Source organism: Mustela nivalis, assembly GCF_964662115.1.
Source record: "Mustela nivalis genome assembly, chromosome: 8".
Classification (NCBI taxonomy): Eukaryota; Metazoa; Chordata; class Mammalia; order Carnivora; family Mustelidae; genus Mustela; species Mustela nivalis.
The window spans coordinates 135746928-135761652 of NC_139027.1; the positions used below are offsets into that span (position 1 = coordinate 135746928).

General features: G+C 42.0%; 1 protein-coding gene across 1 annotated transcript in view; it reads left to right on the forward strand.

The window, feature by feature from the left end:
- The window catches only part of TSHZ2 (teashirt zinc finger homeobox 2), a 439239-nt gene extending 425645 nt beyond the window's left edge, over positions 1 to 13594 (forward strand). Inside the window, exon 4 of the mRNA XM_082744953.1 lies at positions 11008 to 13594. The gene's annotated coding sequence lies outside the window, so the exon portion shown is untranslated. The remainder of the gene's footprint in view (positions 1 to 11007) is intronic.
- The last annotated feature ends 1131 nt before the right edge of the window (positions 13595 to 14725 follow it).

Sequence of the window (14725 nt, forward strand, 5' to 3'; positions counted from 1 at the left end):
TCTGAATTGACAACTGATTTCTTTTTCAACATTTAATGCACAAACTAAAGAACCTCTCTTCTACTTAGTTTTTCAACTTTCCAGAAGGAAAGAGTAATTCAGGGATGCCTGGGTGGCTCAGTTGGTTGGACGACTGCCTTCGGCTCAGGTCATGATCCCGGAGTCCCAGGATCGAATCCCACGTCGGGCTCCCAGCTCCATGGGGAGTCTGCTTCTCCCTCTGACCTTCTCTGCGCTCATGCTCTCTCACTGTCTCTCTCTCTCAAATAAATAAATAAAATCTTTTAAAAAAAAAAAAAGAGTAATTCATTTTGCAAGACCCAATGATTACTTATTTCTAACACACAAGCAGAATTTTATACATGTAGTTTCTTAATTTACTCTACATCTTATTCCACAGCACTTGTAAGGTGCTATATTGTATGCAAGGAAATAAAATCATAAAAGAAAGGAAAATCACTTTTTTAAAATCTACATTTTTCTTACGTACCCAGCACCAGGCATGGAAGATACTAGTATCAGCCTGATTTTGCTGAGGTGGAATTTAGGTTCAGAAAGGGTAAGTCATTTCCCCAAGATCACACAGCTCGTAAATGACAGAGCGACGCTATTAACAAATGTGCCAAGAGAAAATAAAGAGTGAAGATGAAAAGAAGTTAATGAGTATAGACTGGAGCCCCAAGAGGCTACACAATCACTAAAGCTGGGCCACCAGATGCACGCTGAGCTTCCCAGTAGTGAAAGTAAGAATGGAAACCTGATCCACCCCCCAAGATTCATTTACCATAAAAAATGTACACCAGTGTTTAAGAATAAGCAACACCTTTCCCAATACAGAATGGCAGAAATTCCAGGCATAACTTTTGTGATAGAGTGCAATCAAGGTTCCCAGGGTCACCAAACATTTAAAACTGAAACCACTCCTTTCTGCAAAAATATGTTTTACTTCACTTTGGGTTCCATCTCTTTCTGATAATTATCCACTCCAAGCTTTGTCAAAGCACTGTACTGAGAGAGATTCATGTTAAAATGCTAGTTGAGAGGATGGAAAAGGCCTCTGTCTGCTTTATCATTTGTATTTAGGTTGACATACATTTGGTTATAATTGGGGATAACTGTACAGCAGTTAAGATTCCATAATCCCATTATTAGTTGTCAAGAGATTTTCACAGGGTAAACCCCAATGCGTTTTTCATTCATCTCTCTTTCTTAACTCCTCGGGTAGTCTGAAGTTGAAGAGTGTGCTTTAAGGGAAAGATTTTCTTCTGCCATTAAAATCTACTAAGCTGACACACAAGGAAGGACACAAATGACACCTAGTGACAGCATCTGCGCCACTCTCAGGAGGCCCCACGTCTTCTTGCCTGACATTCTTGTTGTTGTCGTTCTCCAAGATGTCACCCTGTGTCTGCCAATTTCATTCCACAGCCATTTCACACACGGTGGTGGAGAGGTTTTAAACCATTTCAAGGGTTGCCCATTACGTAGACCAAAATGGAAATTATTTTAAAAGTTATTTCCCATTCACCCACTCTGTTAGACACTGGAAGCTGGTGGTAGAGGGTGGAGGTCAGCTTAGAAAGTGTTTGCTCTCACACTAACTAAAAAAAAAAGAAAGGAAAAAGAAAAGAAATACACAGAAAAACTAGCCTTTAGTTGTAGGGCTGTGGCAATCGGCTGTCTGGTTTGTGTCATGGAGCATATATCGCACATTTGAGACACATGGCTGACTTATCACAAGTTGTGCTTTAGGAGAGGAAGTTCAAAAGTTGAGATTTTCCAGTGTGTTGATTATGACGTGCATGTCATCTGTATTTAGATGTTCCAAGGCAAACACTATCAAAATGAATAATAATTTTGCATCCTGATCGTCAAAGGTGTAGCCAACGACCCCTCTGACAAAGAATCTGTGGTCTCATTGATACGGATTCAACGTCAGGCACGATTCTTTTGCTGGTAAAGAGTAAAGGATCTGAAGTCCAGAAAAGATATATTCCAATTGTATACTGGCATATCCATTTCCATTTAATGTCATGGGACCTGCGATAAGTCACTTCCGTCACCTAAATGTCAGCTTCTTCCTCTGTAACACTGGACACCCCCCCAGAGTGTTGAGATGACTCAGAAATAATGCGAAAGTGGGCAGGCCTAAAGTTAATAATCATTACCTGGATGTGACTCTTCTATTTTAATTATTTTATTGACTCAACCTTTTTGTGATTTATTATAAGAAAACTAAAGTCCCTCTCTCTATCAGAAGCCCAGCCACTGTGTTCTGTACGGCTTCTTTTGTGGTCTCCCTTTCCAAGAGCAATTGGTCTCAGTATCAGCTTTCCATGTGGGAAAACTACATGGAAGAAAGAAATCAAGTAAAAGCAGAAGCACAGCAGATAATATTTGAAAATATCATCCACCTACTTATGTGGCGCTGTGTCTGGCATATGAAAAGCATTCAATACATTTAAGCAATTACTTTATTCCCTCTAAAAATTGAAATTGGTCCACCCAAGTTTAAGGGCTTCTGCACACAGAGATTTCTCTTAGGAAAAATTAGGTGAAGCACTAATGATGAAATTCAGCAATGTAGGTGAGCTAATTTGGATTTTCAAGTTGTAAAATCAATTTGAAAAAATATTAACTGCAGGTTTCTCCCAGGATTACACGGTTAGGAATCACATGTCTCCACAACCACTTTGCTTTCTTAACACAGTCTTTTTTTTTTTTTTTTTAATAATACACTTTATGTATTTTCAGCATTTATATTTCACTTTTTTTTTTTAACCAGTTTTTAGAAGCCCAGAATTAGGAATCAAATATCCTGATTTCATCACTAATCACTATGGGAACAAACTATTTAAACACTCACAGCCTCAATCTTTTTATCTTTGGGACTACGAATATTTATCCAATATATTTCAAGAAAGTAGACACACACACACACACACACACACCCCTTGTGTGTAAGAATGTATGTTTCAAAAAAATTTTGAAAAGATGTAAATTATTTCAAAATGGCAAAATAAACTGTTCTTTAAAGTTGAAAGTACCAAGTAGATGGCAAATCTGGTTCGTGTCCACTTACATTTCCTTGGACTAATTGTCCTAATCTCTTCCTTTTTTCTTTATACATTCTACATTATCTCTCTCATAGAATTAGAGAAGTAGGATTCCAGGCAAATCTATTGTTTGCTTTTGTATTATCTTAGTATTAAGTACTTTAAAATTCTCTTTCCATGTTGCTTTAAGGGCTCCATTCACTCAGCAAATATTTATCAAGTACATACTATGCATCAGGCCTGGGCTTATCTGCTTGGGATACTGTTATGATCAAGTGTGCACAGTCAGAACTGTGGGTATTGGGCCTCTGGCTCTTGGTTTTGGCTCAGGTCATGATTTCAGCGTCTTGAGATCGAGTCCCGCATCAGGCTCCATGCTCGGCAGGAGGCCTGCTTGAGAGTCTCTTCCTCTCCTTCTGCCCCTCCCCCTGTTTGTGTGCTCTTGTCTCCCCACCTTCTCAAATAAATAAATTAATACATAAAACACCTTCCTGGCATTTGCAAGCCAGTGTACAAGGCAGACACTAAATTAAAAATTACAGCTGTAAGTATGATTATAAACTGCAGTAAGTCGCATAAGAACAACATATAAGGCACAGGATTATGTCAAAAGAACTTAGTCAAGCCCCAAGGACAAGAGAACGCTTCTCCGAGGAAGTGACATTTCAGTTTCGGCTTTAAGCGTGAGAAGGTGCTTGCTAAACAAGTAGGAGGAAGGATGGCATAGACAGGGGGAACTGTACTTGGAAATCCCCCAGGCATGTTCTTCTGATGCTGTCAGAAGGCCAGTGTTCTTGGGACAGATCAGCAAGGGGCCACCAGACCCAAGTCAAGTCAGAGAGGTGGCCAGGCCAGATCAGGCAGGATGTCTTAGAAAAACAGTTTTTCCTAAGTGTGGTGGAGGTCACTGAAGGACTCTAAGCTGGGAGGAAATAGGGAAGGACTGCTTCAATCTAATTAAAGTTTCCTTTTTTTATTAACATATAATGTGTTATTTGTTTCGGGGATACGGTCTGTGAATCATTAGTCTTACACAATCCACAGCACTCAGCATAGCACATGCCCCGCCCCAGTGTCCCTCCCCCGCCAGCCCATCCCTCCTACCCACCTTCCCTCCAGCAACTCTTAGTTTGTTTCCTGAGATTAACAGTCTCTTATGGTTTGTCTCCCTCTCCAGTCCCATCTTGTTTCATTCTTCCCTCCCTTCCCCCATGTCCCCCCTACCCTACCACTCAAACTGCTCATATCAGTGAGATTATATAATTCTCTTTCTCTGATTGACTCATTTCACTTAGCATAATGCCCTCTAGTTCCATCCATGTCTTTGCAAATGGCAAGATTTGGGGGTTTTGATGGCTGCCTAATATTCCATTGTATATATACCACATCCTTTTTATCCATTCATCTGTTCATGGACATCTGGGCTCTTTCTATGGTTTGGCTATTGTGGACATTGCTGCTATAAACATTCGGGTACATGTGCCCCTTTGGATCATTACATTTGTATCTTTAAAGTAAATACCCAGGGCGCCTGGGTGGCTCAGTGGGTTAAGCCGCTGCCTTCAGCTCAGGTCATGATCTCAGGGTCCTGGGATCGAGTCCCGCATCGAGCTCTCTGCTCAGCGGGGAGCCTGCTTCCTCCTCTCTCTCTCTGCCTGCCTCTCTGCCTACTTGTGATCTCTCTCTGTCAAATAAATAAATAAAATTTAAAAAAATAAATAAATAAAGTAAATACCCAGTAGTGCTATTGATGGATCGTAGGGTAACTCTATTGTCAACTTTTAGAGGAACCTCCATACTGTTTTCCAGAGTGGTTGCACCAGCTTGCATTCTCACCAACAGTGTAGAAGGGTTCCCCTTTCTCCACATCCTCGCCAGCATCTGTCATTTCCTGACTTGTTACTTTTAGACATTCTGACTGGTGTGAGGTGGTATCCCACTGTGGGTTTTATTTGTATTTCCCTGATGGTGAGTGATGTTGAGAACTTTTTCATGTGTCTGTTGGCCACTTGGATGTCTTCTTTGCCAAAATGTCTGTTCATGTCTTCTTGATTGGATTTCCATTTCTTGATTGGATTATTTGTTCTTTGGGTGTTGAGTTTGCTAAGTTCTTTAAAAATTTTGGACACTAGCCCTTTATCTGATATGCCTTTTGCAAATATCTTCTCCCATTCTTTTGGTTGTCTTTTGGTTTTGTTGACTGTTTCCTTTGCTGTGCACAGCTTTTTATCTTGATGAAGTCTCGATAGTTCATTTTTTGCCCTTGCTTCCTTTGCCTTCAGCGATGTTTCTAGGAAGAAGTTGCTATGGCTGAGGTCTAATAATTAAAGTTTTCATAAGCTCACTTTGTTTGCTGTATGGAAAATGATGGGCAGGACGCACAGCAGAGTAAAGCAGCCCAGGGAGAGGGCACAGTCATCTGGGGGTGGTAGACACAGTCTTGAACTAGATTGGGGAAGTAGATTTTGGCGAGAAATCTTATGATGAGGTGTCAAGGATGACCCAATATTCTGGCTGGAACAACCAAGCAGCTTGAGGTTCCATTTCCTATGAACAGAAACATTGGAAGAGAAACGGGCTGGGGGCAGGGGAATTCAAGCTCCCTGCTTTTGAAAAAGTTGCCTCTGATGGACTTGTGAGATATTCACACAGAAAGGTCGAAAAGGCAGTCCGACCTGCGGATCTGGAACACAGGACCATCAGCACACCGTGATCATTCACATCACAGACTGGATGCAGCTGCCTGCCTGGGGCTTGTGCAGGGCAGGAGTCCTCCCCCTTCACAGACCCAGTGTGCACATGTCCCCACAAACAGTCTATGGTTTCCCCTGTACGATCCAGAAATGAATCCATAGATCTCATGACCAGCCTACACACATAATTTCCAAAAGAAATCATCGGATGTGGCAAGTGTGCAATGAGAAACAAAAGGAAAACATTTGGGCATGAAAGTTCACACCAACAGGACTTCGGAAACATGAATATCATCCCCCGGAATCCTGTGATATGTGGGTTCTGAGTCAGCAGCTCGGGGGATGGGGGTGCTGCATTTCTGACAAGCTCAGGGACAATGCCAACGCTGATGTTCCATGGGCCACACTCAGGCATGAGGTTCTTGAAGGATGGTGAGACCATCTGTTGTGTGTTTCTATAGGTAGACAATCAGCGAACATGCCATTGACACCTGCCTGTCGGTTTCGGGGCTGTTGAAGGGGCGTCTCAAATACGACGAGTGACAATGCCAGAGGTGACTTGCTCCTGTTTTAATGGACAATAACTCCCCTTAAAATTCCAAAGAAAACAAATCAGTTTCTCTTTGTTTGCCAGGTTGCTTTATTTCTGGACAATGCTGTGTATAAGAAACTTTGCACCAAAGACTTTGTGTTTATATGTGAAATGAAATTAGGGTCTAGGCTGAAATAATTATAAAAGTGTTTTCCACTATGTCAGCTCTTCTGAACCGCTGTGATAGATCATTTTGCTCCCCGCCCCGGGGACATTTGGCAAAGTCTGGGATATTTTTGGCTGTCACAACTCGAGGGTAAGGGGGCTGCTCTTGGAATCGAGTGAGTAGAGGCCAGCGATGCTGCTAAAAATCTCACAATGCCCAGGAGAGTCTCCCACAACAAAAAATTATCAGCCCCAAATATCAAGAGTGCAAGGTTGAGAAACCCCAACCTACAGACACATTTTCAAAAACGGAGCAGGATGAGGGCCAACACTACCTTGTGAGAAGAAGCTGTCCCACACATTGCAAGGTGCCTAAGACCCCCAGCGCCTCACCATTCAACGCTGGTGGCATGCCCACCCTTGCGGCAACCACGGCACTCCCCCTGGGCCCCAGGGAAGCAGCGCAACTCTGAGAAGAACAGAACAAAGTAGAGAAAGAGGAAGGCAGGCCTGGGCAAGGGCCTGGAGAGAAAGGCCAAACAAAATGATGTACCAGAGGGACGAAAAACCCTAGCACGACCAGGGGCACCTCAGTGGCTCAGTTAGTTAAGCAACTGACTCTTGATTCCTGCTCCGATCATGATCTCAGGGTCCTAAGATAGGCCCGTGTCAGGCTTCACGCTAGGCATGGAGTCTGCCTAAGATTCTCTCTCTCTCCTCTCTGGTCCTCCACCTGCTCACTCTCTCCTTCTCTTAAAAAAAAAAAAAAAAAATTCTAGCATGGCTAAATTAAAGTAGATATAATTCTACACATCTGTTGGTGGCTATGTAATTAATACAAAAATAATTGCATCTCTTCGCCGGGCTCTCCCTCACAAACTCTCCTTAATGAACTGTGCCAATGACTTTTTAGATATGTAATTAAAATTTTTATTTATTTCTGTTTTATTTTTATAGTAGTAGCTTAACATACTAGGAAGAAAAAAAAAAAAAAAAAACACGCTACAGCCAAGCTCGGCCTCACCAACCCGTGGAGACACAACCAAGAGTAGTTTACACACTGCGTTCTGAGCAGTGAGAAGTAATGCTGCTACTTCTCATTCCCTTCATTCCTTTGATTTTCTGTCAGGGTCTCATCTCTAGGTCTACAGAAAAATAAGGTGTATTTTCTTCTTCTTCTCAGATAAGCAATGGTACGAAAAGGTCTGTCATCCCAAAGTGGCCTAAGATTCAGTTCTCCTCTTGACACACTCTCTTTAGTATGGAACACTGACTTTCTGGAAGGATCCACCATTTCCATGCACCATGGTGGTCTATGAGATTTGTCGGGTAGAAATAGCATCATAGTCGGGTTTTAATAGAGCATGTTCATATCTAGAATTTAGCTCAGTAAGTAACTGTACAGATACTCTTGGAGAAACGTCCCTGAAGTGTTAATAATATTAGTGCTCAACACTTTATGACAATATCAAGCCATCACAAGACCATCTAAGAAGCAGTGGTTTAAGAGCTCAAGCAACCTTGAACCTGAGTACCCTCTTGCCCACTTACCAGCCAGCTGACTGCAGGCCAAATGCCTTCACCTCCCTAAATTTCCTTTTCCTAGACTGGAAGATGTAGACACTAAACCCTCCCACATTGCAGCATCATGAGGTTGACTTGAGGTGAGGCACAGACTTAGCATGGGTAGGCGAGAGTAAACTCGGAAAATGTCTAGTTATGACTACAACAGGCTCCTTTCGTGCTGAGGTCCCAGAAAGCCATGGGACCTGAGCAAAAAAATCACAGAAAGTCAGTAATGAGGTCAGGACTGAGATCTTAGGAGCTAAGCAACTTCCTTGTTTTTAACCAAAGGTCTGTCATGAAGATATTTTCCAGAAAAACTACATGCAAGTATATTTGTTGACTGTTTTGTAGGGAAGAAAAGGGTCATCAAACAAATCTGGGAAGCACTGGGTTAAACAAAGTGCTTAAACAAAGTGTTGGGTTGGGTTGGGTTTTGGTGGCGGGACTTCTCAGAGCCTTTAATATGCTGATGTGTGCTGACAGTTTCCAAGAAGGGGACGATAATATAATACAATTATTTTTTTCATTCTCCTCACTCCTCTCCCCAGGGCAAACTTTGTCCTAAGAGAAACCCAGCCAGAGGAGTCTAAGTGTTGAACAAATCTGGAGCGGGTTCAAGGAAGCAACAAATGAAACAAAGTTTTTTAAACCTGGCATCACAACAATGTCACGGTCAGGGAGGAGAGAGCGAGGGCCTCACACAGAACATGCGTCAACCCTCCACCCAGGACTGCATTCGGCCTCCAGTGTAGGTCACTTTCACCCTTTAAGCAAAAAGACTGCTCTTGCTTTCTCCCTCTCTCCCGCCTCCTACCTTCCCCTAATACCATTACAATCTCTGTCCTCAAATCTCTTTTTCTTTCATGCCTTTCTCTCTTCCTCCAACCACATGACCATTCTCCTCCAAGTTTCTGGACCTGCCACGGCATTGCAACCAAGTTGGAGGGAAGATAACTTCGTCTCTGAAACTCAAACCTAATGTCAAAGGGAAATGACCCCTTCCACTGATGATGACATCCATAATCTAAGTATGTGGGGGGGAGGGGGGGCCTGAAGTGAGTACGGAAGCTTCCAAGTGGGAAGAACTAAATTCAAGGGTAATTTCTGCTTTTTATTAGCCGTGTGACCTTGGACCAGTCACAAACCTCCTTGAGGCTCTTTTATTTTTTTTAAAATGAGATTGTTTTGGGGCACCTGAGTGGCTCAGTAGGTTAAGCCTCTGCCTTCAGCTCAGGTCATGATCTCAGGGTCCTGGGATCGAGCCCCGTGTCGGGCACTCTGCTCAGCAGGGAGTCTGCTTACCTCTCTCTCTCTGCCTGCCTTTCTGCCTACTTGTGATCTCTCTCTCTCTGTGTCAAATAAATAAATAAAATCTTTTAAAAAATAAAATAAGATAAAATAAAATAAAATGAGATTGTTTCAAGTGTTAGTGGTAAGGTAAAAAGTATCTGGCACTTGGTAGGTACACAACAACTGGCTCTAGGATTGGAGTCCTACTATTTCATACCAAAGAAACGTTTATAGAATCTGTCATGGGTATTCTGTGCATAGTTTCTTTGCACACATCAAATGGCAACAATTTTCAACGTGTCTTTATTCTTCTGCCAGAAACTTGGAAGCTCTCCTCTTCCAAAAGACCGATTACGTATAAGCCAAAGGTGTTTTTCCTCATTAAAAACAAAAAAAACCATAAATAATAAGATGTAAACAAGGAATGGGTGGCACCCAGGTTGGGCTAATGGAAACTATAGGCATTCTTACAGTAATCCAGATAACACATATCTGAAAAAAAAATTCTCCCAGTTAATCTCACATACATACTTCTAAGTAGCATTTCCCCAACAACAAAAGTGTTTCTATCTTTCGACTCAGGAATTCCACATTTGGCAAATTTAAGCCTATGAATATATCCCAACAAACTGCAAGGCTTTAAACACAGATGTTTATCACAGTGTTAACCATTACTGAGTAACATTGGAAGCAAATTAAATGTCCAGCATCATGAGAATGTTGTAGTAAATTCTGATAGCATAGGTGCTAGAACTCGTGTAGCTACTTACAATGGGGCATCCAAGTGGGGGAAAACACCAGAGAGGAAAATTGCACAGTGGGTACTTATGACCATGTACGCTTTTCACAAATTCATGGGAAGAGAAAACTAGACGAAAATAGAACAGAATGTGACTAGGAGCTCCCTCTGGATGGTGGGACCATAAGTTAATTTTTTTTTCTTTTTCGGAATGCTTTATAATGGGAACGTATATTGTAGTTTTTATTTTTAATTACGGAAAAACACACGAAACATAAAATTTATCATCTGAATCATTTTCCAGGGTACAGTTTGGTGACATTAAATACATTCTCATTGTTGTGCAACCGTCACTACTATCCTTCTCCAGAACTTTCTTGTCTTGCAAAATTGAAACTACACCCACAAACAACAGTTCCCCATTCCCCAGCCCCTGGCAATTGCCATTTCTGCTTTGTGCTTCTATGTTTGACCACTCTAGGTACCTCATGGAAGTGAAGTCATATAGAATTTTACGACTGGCTTATTTTGTCTTAACATCATGTCCCCACGTTTCATGCATGTTGTACGATGTAGGAGAATTTCCTTTCAAGACTGAATACCATCCCCTTGTGTCTATACACATACCACATCTTGTTTACCTATCCATCCGTCAGTGGACATCAAGGCTGCTCCTTCCTTTTGCCTATTATGAATAATGCTGTTATGAACAAGAGTGTATACATATCTCTTCCATACATTATATTTTAAAGGTGTTTTTTTCCCCCTCTAAACTGGCTTTTCCTCTCTAGGTCTCATCACGTGGTTATATCCCACCCTAGACTAGATTTAACTATGACTCCACGCAGACCCTTAGTACAAATGAGATCCTGCTGGTGGGCAATTCGGCTCCAGGGGGAGGTAACCAACAGAGCTATTCCTCAGAAATTAATGCATCTTTTTCTGTTGTTCTGATTCCCATTACAGGATAAATGCCTTAGTTTCAACTTTCCAGCCCGGATCTCCCTCCCACTGAGTCCTGCTTCGCTGTGTCACCTGCTCCTGACATTGAACTCCTCCTGACACCCTGCTCTGAGAAGACAGCCAAAAAAAAAAAAAAAGAGAGAGAGAGAGAGAGAGATAAGAAAAAAAAAAAAAAAAAGGAAAAAGGAAAAAAAATTGACCCCAGCCATCTCTCTTCATTCTTACTAACAATTTGGTAATGAAGTATTGATTTCCACTTCTCTGCTTATGGACGATATTAGATTTTCATTGATAAACTGCAATGACGTGGTCTCGTCTCCATGGTCCCCTTTTCACTGTCACGAGAAAACAAAGTGCCACTGAAGAAAAATAATGACCAAGAACATGGATGTACTTATTCCGTGGGTCTGTAACACTTGACAGGAAAGGGCGGGGGAGTGTGAGTCTTCATAGTCTAAGGGCCAAGCGAGTTGCCCTCGCTGCAGACCCTTGGAAGCCTACTTTTCATGGTGATGTCCATTTCCTATTTATAACCCCTCTGGGAACGTTTGTCTAAAGGAAATGTTTCTGTTCAGAGCAACAATTACGGTTGCACCTGGATTGCCCAGTCCTGCCCCTGCCCTGGGGAGCCATGCATCTCCGCAGAGTGGAAGAATTATGAAGTCAGACCAGAGCTGGAGCCAAGGAGACCTCTGAACAAGGTTCATCTTCCGTGAAAGTTGTTCACACAGTCGGGCTTAACCATGTTACTGCCAAAGACTTTTTCCCAAGCGGTGGTGGGCATCGTTTTAATCATTGTCTTTGTTGGTTACAAGGGGGGAGGGGGGAGATGTTAAGTACAGATACAAGACCTGCAAATTGGCAGAACTGGGGAAACTGGTGCGATGTGGGATCTGGAGGAAAGCAAGGAGATGAGATGGCGACAGGAATGGAGAGCTCAGCTGCCCTCTCGCCCCGTGATCTCCTTCTGCAGAACCTGCTGTGTATGGACCTGGAAACGCAGCTTAGCTTGAGCAGCAACAGAAAGCATGAAAGAGGGTGTCCATTTCAAATGGGTTCCCGCAACTTTTTTCATTAAAACTTTGAGGGCCCAATTTTAATTTGTGGAATATTCCCGTTAATAATGAGATCTAATTAAGACATCCATTAAAAGCCCGTTAAAGTTAATTTAACGTAAAAATTCCAATAGAACTGTATTAGATTTTCTCCATTAAATTAACGTTATGGATTTTTAACGGATGTCTTAATTATACGTTATTATTAACGGGAATACTGTATTACACAGATTAAAATCAGGTCCTGAGTCAACTTGGAAAAGCTAAGAGCATGTTTTAATATTAAAAGTCCTGCATACCCAGTGCACGGTTTGGAAATTCAGGAGGAGAGCTGTTTACTCTAGTTGCGCATTTTTCTATACAACGGAAAGCAATCTATAAATAGATAAATCTATCATTGCATTTAAACAACGAGTTTCCTTATTCTCAAAGGACCGATGAAGTCTGGATTGTGTTATAAACTCCTACTCCGCTATAGGCAAAATAGTTAAACTCTTCTACATCCAACACTAGGAACTTAGATGATTCTGAAACAAACAAACAAAAAGAAACAATTTTGTTGTCATCGCTTTAAAACCAAGGTTGTCACACACACAAAAGTCTCAACACCCACAGAACGAAGCCAAATATCCTCTTCACCCTTCCTCGCAGAAGCCGGCCTGTTGAAACTGCTTTGGAAATTTTGACATGATCCCTAAATTCAACATCGGGATTTAAAAAAAAAAAAAAAAGAAAGAAACTTCTTATTTACCTCCTAGGGAAAGTGTTGCCCTTATGCCACATATAATAGCAAATTGCTTTTTTTATGGCATGCATAACCTAGATGGGAAAAAATATGGCGCTTCGGGGAAGGAGGGAAAAAGTAAATGAAGTTCCAGGAATGTCATTCTAAAGTAATGAGGCATGGACAGAAAATATACCCCTCACATCATCGGATTGAGATGGCAGTCGAAATAGCTTCATTGAAGTGTCAGCACTCATCCATCAATCAATCACCCACAAGGAAAAATAGCAACAGTACAACGGGGCGGCTTTTATGGGATTTACTCATGGGCATAGGGAATCGCGGCTCAAATGTAGTTCTGACATGAAAAGCAAGGTGCTGATATTATTTTTTATGATGGGAGGATCATAAAGTGAATTGAGAACAGCGAGGTCTGTCTTTGCTTAACCTATTCAACCAGAAATGAATGGAGCTCAACTGGAAAGGAACAGTCTTCGCATGGGTTAAGATTGAAGGGTGGCCTCCACTGAGCACCGGCCTTCGACGACGAAATTCTATTAAAGGAAAATCAATGCATTAGCATTGGGCTTCCTGAAGCTGTTAAAAATTGCCTGCGCCAACCCAGGGTTATTAGATAAAGTTATGTAATTCAGAGACTCTGTTGCTACCCTTCGAAAGCGGATTCACGAGCTCTTGCTCCAACTGGGGGGAGCACAATACAATTCTCAACTCTGTGGAAATTGTTTCCCTTCTGAGATTTAAAAAAAAAAAACAAAAAACAAATAAATCATCTGCTTCAATATTTAATCTATATGGTTTTGTTAGCGCAATTTCTGTGGGGGGGGTGGGAGGCGAGAGACAACAATATTGATAAACTCGGAGAGATGCATGAATTGTCATCTTTGTAACTGTAATTGGTACACATTGGTAACTGTAAATGTCACTGCTGAGGGATAGCTGCTGATGTTCTCCTTAGGAAACAAGATCTGGGCTCACGCTGTGAGGTAACAGGGCTCTCAGCACATCTCTAGGGACCAGGCCTGTCTTTTCATTTGGCAAGCCCTGTGAGGCTTCTAGAAACTTCTTTCTGGAAAAAGAAACTAACATGAGCTCAGGAGAATGTTTGTATCTGCTTTCAGACCATTCTCTTCCTCCCTCTGAATAAACAGAGTGCTGATATATTGGAACTTGAGAAATGGAAAGAAACATGACATGCAAATATCATGCAAATCACACTTGAGACTCTTCATTTCACCAACCCTTGCTCTCAGGAGGGGTGAGAAATCGCCTTTCCTTCTTCATCCCTCTTGCTAGCAAAGGCCACCAACCAGCTGCAAACGAAAATGTCCACTGAAAAAAATTGTATATAAATATTCAAGTTTTATGTCTTTGGCCCCATTTCGTAGTTCAGCAAATTCACCGAATATAGAGCATGTTGCAAAACCACCGGGGGACACAAGAGAGAATGGGAAATACAATTCATTCGGCAAATTCATTCCACGAAGATTAGAAGGCACCTGCTGTGTGCAGGATACTAGGTGGTAGGGGGTACAACAGTGAACAACTCACGCAACACCCTGACCCTTCCTGGCCGGGGCGGGTGGCGGGGAGGAGCTCCCGGAGGGGCCACCTCCCCTGTGTCACTTGTGTTTTTATGCCTGCTTTTCAAAATAATAATATTTCAGAAGAGGGATTTCTCCTTCAGAAAAGCACACAGAAGAGAAACTAGCTTAAAAATAGGTCAAGGCCTAAATGTAGACTGTAATCACAGAATGTATTGGATAGCCCACACAGTCCCCACAGAATTTCTTTAAGGTCACAAATAGATTTCTTAAAACTCACCCCCAAAATGTGCCCGCTGGCCTGTTTGAGTCTTGCATAATTAATGTCACAGGCACGAGCCGTTGAATTTAGTCGAAATGCAGAAAGCAAGCTCGTGAAA